The 9840-nt window shown below is 56.3% G+C and overlaps 1 long non-coding RNA gene across 1 annotated transcript; it reads left to right on the top strand.

Moving 5' to 3' along the window:
* The first annotated feature begins 1802 nt into the window (after nt 1-1802).
* On the top strand, nt 1803-3442 carry LOC143173284 (uncharacterized). Its single transcript, XR_012997514.1, has 3 exons — nt 1803-1864; nt 3135-3237; nt 3340-3442. It is a non-coding gene; the product is annotated as an uncharacterized LOC143173284 (long non-coding RNA).
* The last annotated feature ends 6398 nt before the right edge of the window (nt 3443-9840 follow it).

Below are 9840 nucleotides of genomic sequence, written 5' to 3'. Positions count from 1 at the left end.
TGAAGAGCATGCGGCAGCATGCAGGCGGCCAGCCAACAGTCCCTCCTGTGAGGAGCAGCAAGGGCTGGCTGGTCCCTAGGGGAAGGGGAGCGGGGAGTTGCCCAGCGCAGGCAGTGCCCTCACCACCGGCCTGCACCAAGGCCTACTGTTGCTCCAGCAGTGATGGCCTTTGTTGTCGGGCCTTTCTTTCTGAGGCACGGAAAGAGACGCTGTCTTTCGTTGCTGTGGAGGGCTACTGTTGCTCCAGCAGTGATGGCTACAGCTCTCTTGCAGGTCCCGGTGCGGACTCGTGATTGAAGACGCTTCTGATTTTAGGTCACGTTAAAACCAGAGGCCCTCTCTGTTGCTCTTGTTCCTCACCACCCACGTACGGTCAGCCAGCGACTGCTGCTCCCTATCTTTCCCCAGCTAAAGGGGAGGAGAAACCTGTATAAAAAGGCAGGGGGTGACAGGAAAAGCCCCAGACGCCGAGGGGACTTGGGACAGCTATCGCCAAAGGTTTTGCCTTGTCTGAACCCGTCGGGGGACTGGAAACAACACGCCCTTCTGCCTAGCATTGCCCCCAAGTCAGCGTCTGCAGCAAAACTCTACAATTACGGTGTATAAGCAGCGCCGCAGACACTGGGGAACAATGTGGGGACACAGCACGCAGGCAGGTCATACATCCGCTCCTCCCTCCCGGCCAGCTGGCAGCACTCCTTCTAGTGGCAGAATTCCTCGGGCTCGTCCCCTCTGGCTGCCTACCAAGGGCTTGGGCAGGAGAAGGGTTTGCACCCGGAGGTTACCTTCCGCGCTTCGCACTGAGGCACCTGTAGGTTTGTGGCAGACCTCAAAATTGCGGGCATAGCTGCCGCTGTGCTCACTGAGATGGGCAGGAGCTCACTGGCGAATTCTCCCCTCTGGGCCTCCGTCCTGCTCCCCATCGCCTTTTGCTCTTCCTCCGTCTCCATCCTGGAGGCCATCGCTGTTCTGTCCTTCTCCGCCTCCTTGTCCTCATCCACATCCCTCTGTTTCTCAGTCTCTCTGGATTGTTTCCCATCCTTCTCTTGCTCTCTGTCCCGCTCTCTGTCTCTGCCTCTCCCTTTCTCTCTCCCCTCTGCCCCTCTGTCCTGCTCCCTGCCCCATCTCTCTCACTCCGCTCTCCTCGTGCCTTTTCCCTCTCTCTGACCCCTGGCCCGCTCCCTCACCCTGCCTGTGACAGTCCGTCCCTCTGTCCTCCTTCCTGCCCTTCTTCTTCTCTGTCCCCCTCTCCTGCTGCTTACCACTACTTTTATTCCTGCACCCTCCTGTCCCCTCCCCCTCCATCTCCTCCCCGCTCTATCCCTCTGCCCGCTCCTCACCAGTAGTTTGCCTTTCTCCACTCCCTGCCCAGCTCCCCCTGCTCTCCCCGTCCCTCTGTCCTGCTCCCGTCCCTCTGTCCTGCTCCTGTCCCTCTGTCCGTCTCCCGTCCCTCTCCGGGCACCCCACCGCCCTGCCCCACCCCTCTCTGCCGCTCTGTCCCTCTCTCCTCCTCCTCCCTGCTCCACCAGGGCTCCAGGGCCTGGGCAGCCCCGCGGAGGTGGCAGCCATGGGGCCTGCGGGGGGGCGGGGCCCAGCCGGGGGACGGTGTCCCCGCAGGGTCAGGCAGCAGGAAGGCGTGCCCCGCGGCATGCCGGGAGCTGTAGTCCTGGGGCACGGGGCTGCCGGGCGACCATGTTCCGTCCCGGGGCATGCCGGGAGCTGTAGTCCTGGGGCACGGGGCTGCCGGGCGACCATGTTCCGTCCCGGGGCATGCCGGGAGCTGTCATTCCCCCCGCCTCAGCTTCCCGGCAGCCCTGTTGGTGACGGGAGGTGCAGTCTGTGCTCCAGCAGTGGCCCAGCTGAGGTGAGGGCTGGGGCCACCGGTGAGGTGACCGAGGCCCTTGTGCGGGTGCGGGGATGTCTGCTGCCCGCTGGCTGCCCGGGGATGGTGGGGGGGCTCCAAACTGCCCGGTACGACGGGCTCCCGGTCAGCTGGAGCCGGGCCCAGCCGGGGCAGCCCTGGGAGTGACCCGAGAACTGTGGCGGGGAAGGAGACGGAGACAGACCGCCGCCCCCCCAGGCACAGGCACCGGGCTCCCCGACTCCCAGAGCCGCCCCAGCCCCGCTCGCCCCCTGCAGCTGCCCCGGCCGTCTCTCTGTCCCGCTGCCTGTCACAGTTTGTTTTCTTCCAGTGCTGTCCTGCTCCCCGTTCCTTTTTTCTCTCTCTGTCACTCTGGCCTGCTCCCCGTGTCAATTCTTTAATGCCGCCATCTCAGTCCTGCAGCACATCGCTATTTTTTTTCCCTCTTCCATCCCTTTGTCCTGCTCCCTGCCCCTGTCCCTGTCTCTCTTTCCTTTTGTTCTGCTGCCCATCTCTGTGCTCCAGCCCATTGCCATTTTTTTCCCCCTTCTCGGTCTCCTTGTCCGAATCTGACCCTCTCTTTATTTCTCAGTCCCTTTGTCCTGCTCTCTGTCCTTCTTTGTCACTCTTCACCTGTATGCCCCACTCCCTGTCCCTGTCTTTCTCTATCCCCCCTTCCTTCTGCTTCTCCTTCCCGCCGCCCCCCCATGCCTCTGTCCTGCTCCCCGACCGTACCTTTTCTTCCTCCATCTCTCTGCAGGGCTCCTCATCCCGATTTCTCTTGATTTCTCCATCTCTCTAGCCTTTTCCCTGTACCTGTCTTTCTCTCTCGGCTCCCCTGTCTCCTCTCTCGCCTTATTTTTCTCTTTCTAGTCCTCTGTCCTTCTCCCCATCAGCTTAAACGGAATGAGCAGGTGTCCCTGTGCTCTGGTGTTTACCTTGCATTGCCCTAGGGAAGATGTGTGTTTTTAGGGCTAGGGCTCATTTGGAAGCTGATCTCCTTATGGAGACGGCGGAGCTCGGCATAGTTAAAGCAGAGGTTATTCTCAGCTGGTGCTCTGTGCCTCTTGTTGAAATTTCGAGCAGGCTGTGGGCCTTATTTTGAAGGAAGGTTTCTTGTTCTGCGCTTACTGCTCCTCGGGATGCTGCACAGGAGTGGTGTTGGGGTCTGCAGGGACAGGTGGGACCTGCTGTGATTCCTCGTAAACGTGAACTGGGCTTGTCCTAATGTACTCGAATAAACCAGACTAACTGCATATGGTTTTCTTCGCAGACCCAATTCCAACCAACGTGCTCGGCGCTAATGAACAAGAGACCGTGCGCTACTTTTCCAGACGTCACTGGCTGCAAGTTAGCTGAGCGCATCACTTACTCAGGTAACGGTGCAGTTGGTCTGTGATCAGGGATGCGTACCTGCACGACAGTGCCTTCATGAATGTTCTCTGGTCTTGCCGCTTCAAAGCCCTTCCTTCTTCCAGAAACTTCAAGATGGCATTTCTTATTCTGGGCTTCGGGCTGGAGTTGGACCTACCGTTGAATGGCTGATATAACGGGCTCAATAAAATGTGAATGAGAACCCCGCTTTGTTGTTGTTGTTGTTTTCTAACAGTGTCAGAACTTTGGTAAGCAAGAGGAAGAGTGGTTGAAAGAGTCTGTTCTTTGAGAGTAACGTATTCCCGTGGCGTGCCCATCTTTGCATGGTGAAGGTTTCCTCCCTGCAGTATGGTTTTGCTGGGCTGCGAGGCTGTTTGGGAGTAGCAGAAGTAAGAAGTTTCATCTTTCAAGGTAACGAAGCTGTAGCAAAACTAGCAGGAAAAGCTAGTTTCTTCCTAGAGTGCTGTCTGAGAAAAACAGTAGCAAGTAGAGGCCCTTGCAATTGGCTTTTTTATGCAATCTTCCTACGGAGCTTTTGGTATGGATTGACTTCTGGGAAGTAAGACCTGAGTTCCTGTGCACTCTCATACGCAGTGCTGCCTCCCAAAATAGGCCGACCCTCTTCCACTTCTGCTCCTTCCACGCTCGTATGGAACAAGGAAATGCAGGAGTGTGCAGATTCAGTAATTTGCTGGCAACGGGCGTTCGCTGGGGAGGCCTGGCGTAAGGCGTGGCCCAACGGGGCCGTGAGGTCTCAGAGCCCGTGGCCGCAGCAGCAGCAGCACGGTGTGAGAGTTGGGGGGCCGTGGTCCTCACCCGCCTCCTCCTCTTCCTCCTCCTGGTGGCCCTGCAAGCCCAGGACACCCAGGCTGCTCTGAGACGAGCACAGGGAGCAGGTAGGCGGGCAGGGGGACAGCACCCAGCCCCAAGCAGTGCGGCGTGGCACCCACCGCACCTCAGCGGGGTGGCAGTGGGGCCAGGGCTAGGGCTGGGTCCGGGAGAGCAGCTGAGCCGGGCTGGGCCAGGCAAGCCAGGCAGGCACCATGGTGCGGGCAGGGGGGGCAGACACCCCGCGGGGAGGTGTGGAGGGTCTGCGGCCACTTTGGGGGTGTTTTCCGGGCAGGCGAGGGGGCCGGGAGCAGTGGTGCGGGGTGAGAGACCTGGGCACTGAGTCCCTGTGGCTTTCAGCCTCGGGGACGTCCCGGAGCGGCATGCTCAGATGATGTCTGCTCGGGAAAACAGGAGCGTTTCTGCTCTAGTCCTGCAGCCCTGCTCCCCTTGGACGAACTGCAGGTCCCTGGCCCACAGGAACACGCAGGGGTAGCGCTGGTGCAGCCTTTCACGGGCTCTTGTCCACGAGAAGCGTAGACAATTGCTTTTTCCTCCAGTTCTTTAGCGTGGGCTTCCTCTGTGCGCATGGAAGCTTCTCTGATCTGTGCTTGATTCCAGATAATGGCATTGGCAGTGCTTATCGAGCTTCTCAGCTGGATCCTGCTTATGGGGAGGCGATCCTTGGGGGCGTCCCAGAGGTAAGTTATCAATGTCTGTCTGCTTGAGGGAATAAACACTTATGTTTCAATAGGTTATTCATGTGCAATTTTACCTAAGATCCTCTTAAGGCCTTCCAAGAGCTTTTTGTGCCTTGCGGGCGTTGCCCAGATGAGTCATGAATATTTCTTTGCCTGAAGACCTGCTAGGTCTCAGAGAAAAGGTCACCCATGTTCCTTTTTAGCTGTGGGAACCAACACCTTGGTATGTGTGCCATGTCATTACCTCACCCCCTTCCAGTCACTGCAGGTGACTCAGGAAGAAGCAGATCAGAACATGCAGTGGAAACTCTCCTCACCTGTGTTTGATTACGTGTGTTTGGTTCCTGCAGTCCTTGTTGATCAAGCCACTCAGTGGAATCCTGTTCCTGAGCCCGGGTGGTATCCCGGAGGTAAGTATTCAGTCTTCATTTGTTACTGGCCTTTTGTCTTTGTTAATATTTGGTTTCTTATTTGTTAATCTTTTGTTGTGATAGTTCAGCCTTCCAGTGGCCAGCAGGCTCTTCTCTACAAGAGTGGTGAATGATCATTTTTTCCTCTGGTGCTCCATGCTCCCGCTGTAGTGTGGGCTTCCTGTTGTGTGGGTGAGAGGTCTCCTGGTAAGAAGGCCCTGAGAGGCCCTGTGTTTGTCCGTCTGGTCCTTGAGGGGTGTTGCACGTGGCCTGGAGACAGTAGTTTGAAAGCTGCCAGGTCCCAGCCAAGAGGTCACAAGGCCCCTCTGAGCTTTGGAAATCTCAGCCTGCATCTGGGTCCCGTGTTGTTGCCTGCCCCGCTTCCAGTCACAGCAGGTCACTAAGGAAGAGGTAGATCACAACACGCAATGGAAGCGTCTTCCATCTCTGCTTGATTAGAGCTGGCCCTGTAGACAACGGCTACTTGACTTCTCAACTTGAGCCTGTCCGTGAGCCTCAGGGCGATCCCACAGGTAAGTCCCTTGAACGAATGAGCACTTACGTTTTAATTTTCTGTTCACGTGAAATTTAACTTACTACTTTCTTGGCTGATGCTCGGGCACGCAGAAGAGCAGAGAGGGAAAGGGTCAGGCTCAGTGATGTGCCCCAGGGGGCTCTGCCTTGTGAAGCTGTCTTTGCCAGCTGCTCCGCCCCTGTGCTGCTTCCAGTGCTGACTGCGAAGCCAGCAGGCATGTTGGGGTTGAGCTTAGAGCTGGTGCGAGCTCCAGGGAGTCCTTTCTCCCGACAGCTCCGTGCCTGGTTAGTGGCCACGGCAGGCACCTGGTAAATGTTTGCAAGATGCTCCTGAGTGGCACGTCGTGGCTTTCTACTTCCTCTGAGAGCTGCCAGCTCAAAGCCCAAATGTCAGGCAGGCGCCTCTGCAGGTGTGAGAGTGTCACACGCCTGCATGTGTGTGCCATGTCATTACGTGACCCCCGTCTATGTTCCGCTATTCAGTTATGACGGTGTAGATCGGAACATGTGATGTTAACTTCTCATGGGTGTTTGGTTGCAGATGTGGCCACAGGGAGGGCTTTTCCAGCTCCTTGGCTGGATCCCGGGCTGGATCCCAGCTGGCAGCCCAAGAGCGAGTAGTCAGTCTTTATTGACTTCACAGAACAAGCACTCCTTTTCAATATTTTGTTCATGTGACATTTGCCCTCATACTTTCTGTTGATGTCCTCGAAGAGGAAAGTATAAAGCTCGTATAGGGAAGTATTCCCAAAAGATATCTCAAGTTCCAAAGGAAATCCTGAAAGACTTGGAGAAAGCAGCCCCTGGTTGGTACGTTTCACGCTGTTAACCGTACGACTTTGGAAGCTGAAGTTTCAGATGCGTTTGTGGACGTGCTGTAGCCTACGCAGCAGGAAGGGATGAGTCGGAGCCTGGCTGCAGTGCCACTCGATTTCACAACTGGAGTGGGCTGGTGAGCCCCAGAGATGGTCCAGCACAGCGTCTGCTACCAGTTGTGGTTCAAGCTGAGTGCCAGGGGCAGCTGCTGCCCCAGTGGTAGCATTACTGGTCAGAGCTGCTTTGTGCAGACGCTGGTCTCCAGGTGTCCGGAACCGGCGTGTGCTGCGTTTGTGTTCAGCTCGTGCACAGCCCGGCTTGCAGCTGGGCAAGTTGAAGGCAGGAATGACATCCCCAGAAATCTTGGCTGCCCTTTCCTAATGTTGGAAATCGGGTGCAGATGCTGATTCTGCAGGCATTTCTGTTTGTGATGGACTTTCAGCCTGCAGACTGATAGCTGTGGTGGCACGAGTATGACTCTTGGTGGTGCTCCCGGAGTGCGTGAGGGACTTGCGGAGGAGCTAATTGCTCACGAGGCATGAGAGGGCCAGCACGCTGCCAGTCGCTGGAGGGGAGAGGGCCCTTGGGCAGTGGAGAGCCTGCGCAGGCAGATTTCAGTGGCTGGGACCGGCAGGCTTTGCCTGCGCTGCAGGCGGGATTGATACCCCGGCTGGGATCAGAGCAGCCCAGGCTTCACAGCCTGGTCCGGCCTCGTTGCTGTCCTTGATGTCTGTGGACTCTCGGTGACACCGCGGGCTCAGGGGCGGGCCGGAGCTGGACACCCAGCTTGAGGCTGGCCTTGGGTGGTTCGTTTGGTTAACTCAGTCTTGGGTGGTTTAGCTCCCCGTTTCTAATTACATTTCAGAAAACTTGGCTGTGGTTTTCTTCTTGTTTTGGGGGACAGTGGGCTCTTCACTGCCGCTTGTGAAAGTGCCCGGAAGATGGTTGCAAGAGCTTGGGGTTCAGTCCACCGTGTCTGTCTGTAATCCTTCTTGTGTGATGGAGTTGGCAGGGTGGGATGTGCTTCTCAGAAGGGCTCTTTCCCCAGCTGAACTGGCTGCGGCTTTTTCCCATCCTCTTTGAAGGATGTAATTTAGCATCATTTTGCAGTTTGCCAAAAATGCACTACATGTAACGTGAACAGGAAGGTCCCATGCAATTTCCTGGTTTCCCAGCAGGTCAGGTTTTGCTGTCTGTACTGGTAAAGTGGAAAGCGTCACGTGCTTAATTTTTTCACGATGAATGACACATTGTTTGGACTAGATGCACCCAGGCTTTGTTTTTAAGCTTTATTATTGTCTTTGGAGAGTATCGCCCCCTGAAGGTATCGTGTTCCTGCTGAGGAACGGTTCCTTCTCCTTAAACTGTCCCGCTTTCTTTCTAAAGAGACGGACCGTGAGACCGTGCAGAAGGAGGCCTTTCGGAAGGGAAGCAGTCACACAGTGCCAGTCTCAGATGAAGAAAGAGAGGCAATGCAAGAAACCGGCACGCCAGGTAATTGCTGTCCCGTGGTCACCCGGTATCACCAGTCAGAATCACTGTGTGCCTGCAGGCTCTTCCCCCGGAGCCCGCTCTTGCACATCATGCCAGCAGCCAAAGCTGGAAGTGTTAGTGCAGAGAAGGTGTTGTCAGCGAAGCCAGGAGCTGCTCTCTGAGGACGACTGTTGTCTCTGGCGTGTGGAGGTTTTTGCCAGCAGCGTGCCAGAGAGACAGTCGTAGACCTCTCTGGATGCGGTTAGCGATTGCTCACCTCCCACCACACCCAGTTCCTAGGAATCTGGGAACTTTGCCCTTTTGGGAATGAGGCCATCTGAGGGCTACAGCCCAGCCCTGTGCCGTGCTGTCCCGGGGCCAGCCTTCCCCCAACGTGTGCATCGGGGCTGGGGGTGACGAGCAAGCGGCACCGCAGGAGCCAGGCAATAGCCCGTGGGCTGGATCCCATCTTTCGGCCTCAGAGACGTCCTGGAGGGGAGTGCTTGGGAGATTTCCGCTTGGGAGAACAGGAGCATTTCTGCTCTGTCCCTGCAGTGCTCTCCTTGGATGAACCGCAGCTCCCCAGCACGCAGCCCTGGCCTGCAGCCCGGAGGAACAGCCAGGGGTAGCGCTGGTGCAGCTGCTCACTGGCATGCGGGCTCTTCTCCCCGAGAAGTTTAAACAATCCTTCTAAGGTGCTAAGACACCAGAGCCAGAGGCACCAACCACTGACAAATAAACTCTCCGGGGCATGTGAAGTAGTACCCTGTGAGATTATCTGTAGCGCAGAGCACAGTAACGTGTGGCATTGCCTCTTCTCCTCCTCCAGGGGCGGATGCTGGGAAAAAGGCTGAGGCTGCTGATCACGAAGAGCTGCGCAAGTACTATATCCCGGGGACTGCAGCAGCCTTGGGTGTGCTGCTGCCTGGGACAGTGGTGTCTTGCATAGTCATTTCACGGCGGAGGAAGAGAGACCCGTGAGTTGGCTTTTCCCCAGAGTGAGTTATTGCTGCAGTTGGCAATGAAGTATTTGCAGTTAGAGTATCCTGGAGTGCCAAGGCAGCTGCTGGCAGTACTCTGCTGAGATTTCTGCTGTACCATTTTTTAACTGGCCTCCTAATTGCTATCAACGAGTAGTCTTTTCTGAAACCCCTTTGTCCAGAAGGACCCAGAGAGATGAAGAAGCACTGGGACAAGCCGATACTGACTCTGCCTGGAAAAGTGACGATCGAGCTAATGATAAAGGCAAAGCAGAGTCAGGAGAAGGAACAAGAAAGGGTGAGATTGCCCAAGAAAATGAGATTTTCAACAACAGCTCCAGCCCATCCCCGTGGACCTTTGCAGCAGAGCTCGCCCAGCTGTACAGGAACGTGAGCGCAGACGCCTCGCCTCTGCCCACTTGTCCCAGCTGCTCTCTCACTGACGATGCCTCTTCACTGGACACCTGGATTTCTCTGGACTCACCTCAGCCTCACCCCTTCCGGCGTCCCTGTTACCAGGACCAACAGGGGTACTGTACGTCAGAAGATGATGCTTTTTTAGAATAAATAATACATTCAAGGTCAGGTTGGACGGGGCTCTGAGCAACCTGATCTAGTTGAAGATGTCCCTGCCCGCGGCAGGGGGGTTGGACTAGATGACCTTTAGAGGTCCCTTCCAACCCGAACTATTCTACGATTCTATGAAATTGTGCGCAAATGTGAAGGATCACCAAGAAGGGGGAGGAAACCACAGCCAGAACTGCAACCGACCCAAATCCAGGAGAACCCCCCCCTGCCCGCGTGGGACATCGGTTTAGAGCAACGAAGATTAACACACCACTGACCATAGGTCTGCACCACCT

This window comes from Aptenodytes patagonicus, unplaced genomic scaffold (genome assembly GCF_965638725.1).
Source record: "Aptenodytes patagonicus unplaced genomic scaffold, bAptPat1.pri.cur scaffold_43, whole genome shotgun sequence".
Lineage (NCBI taxonomy): Eukaryota > Metazoa > Chordata > Aves > Sphenisciformes > Spheniscidae > Aptenodytes > Aptenodytes patagonicus.
This window is presented reverse-complemented; position numbering and strand designations above follow the sequence as displayed.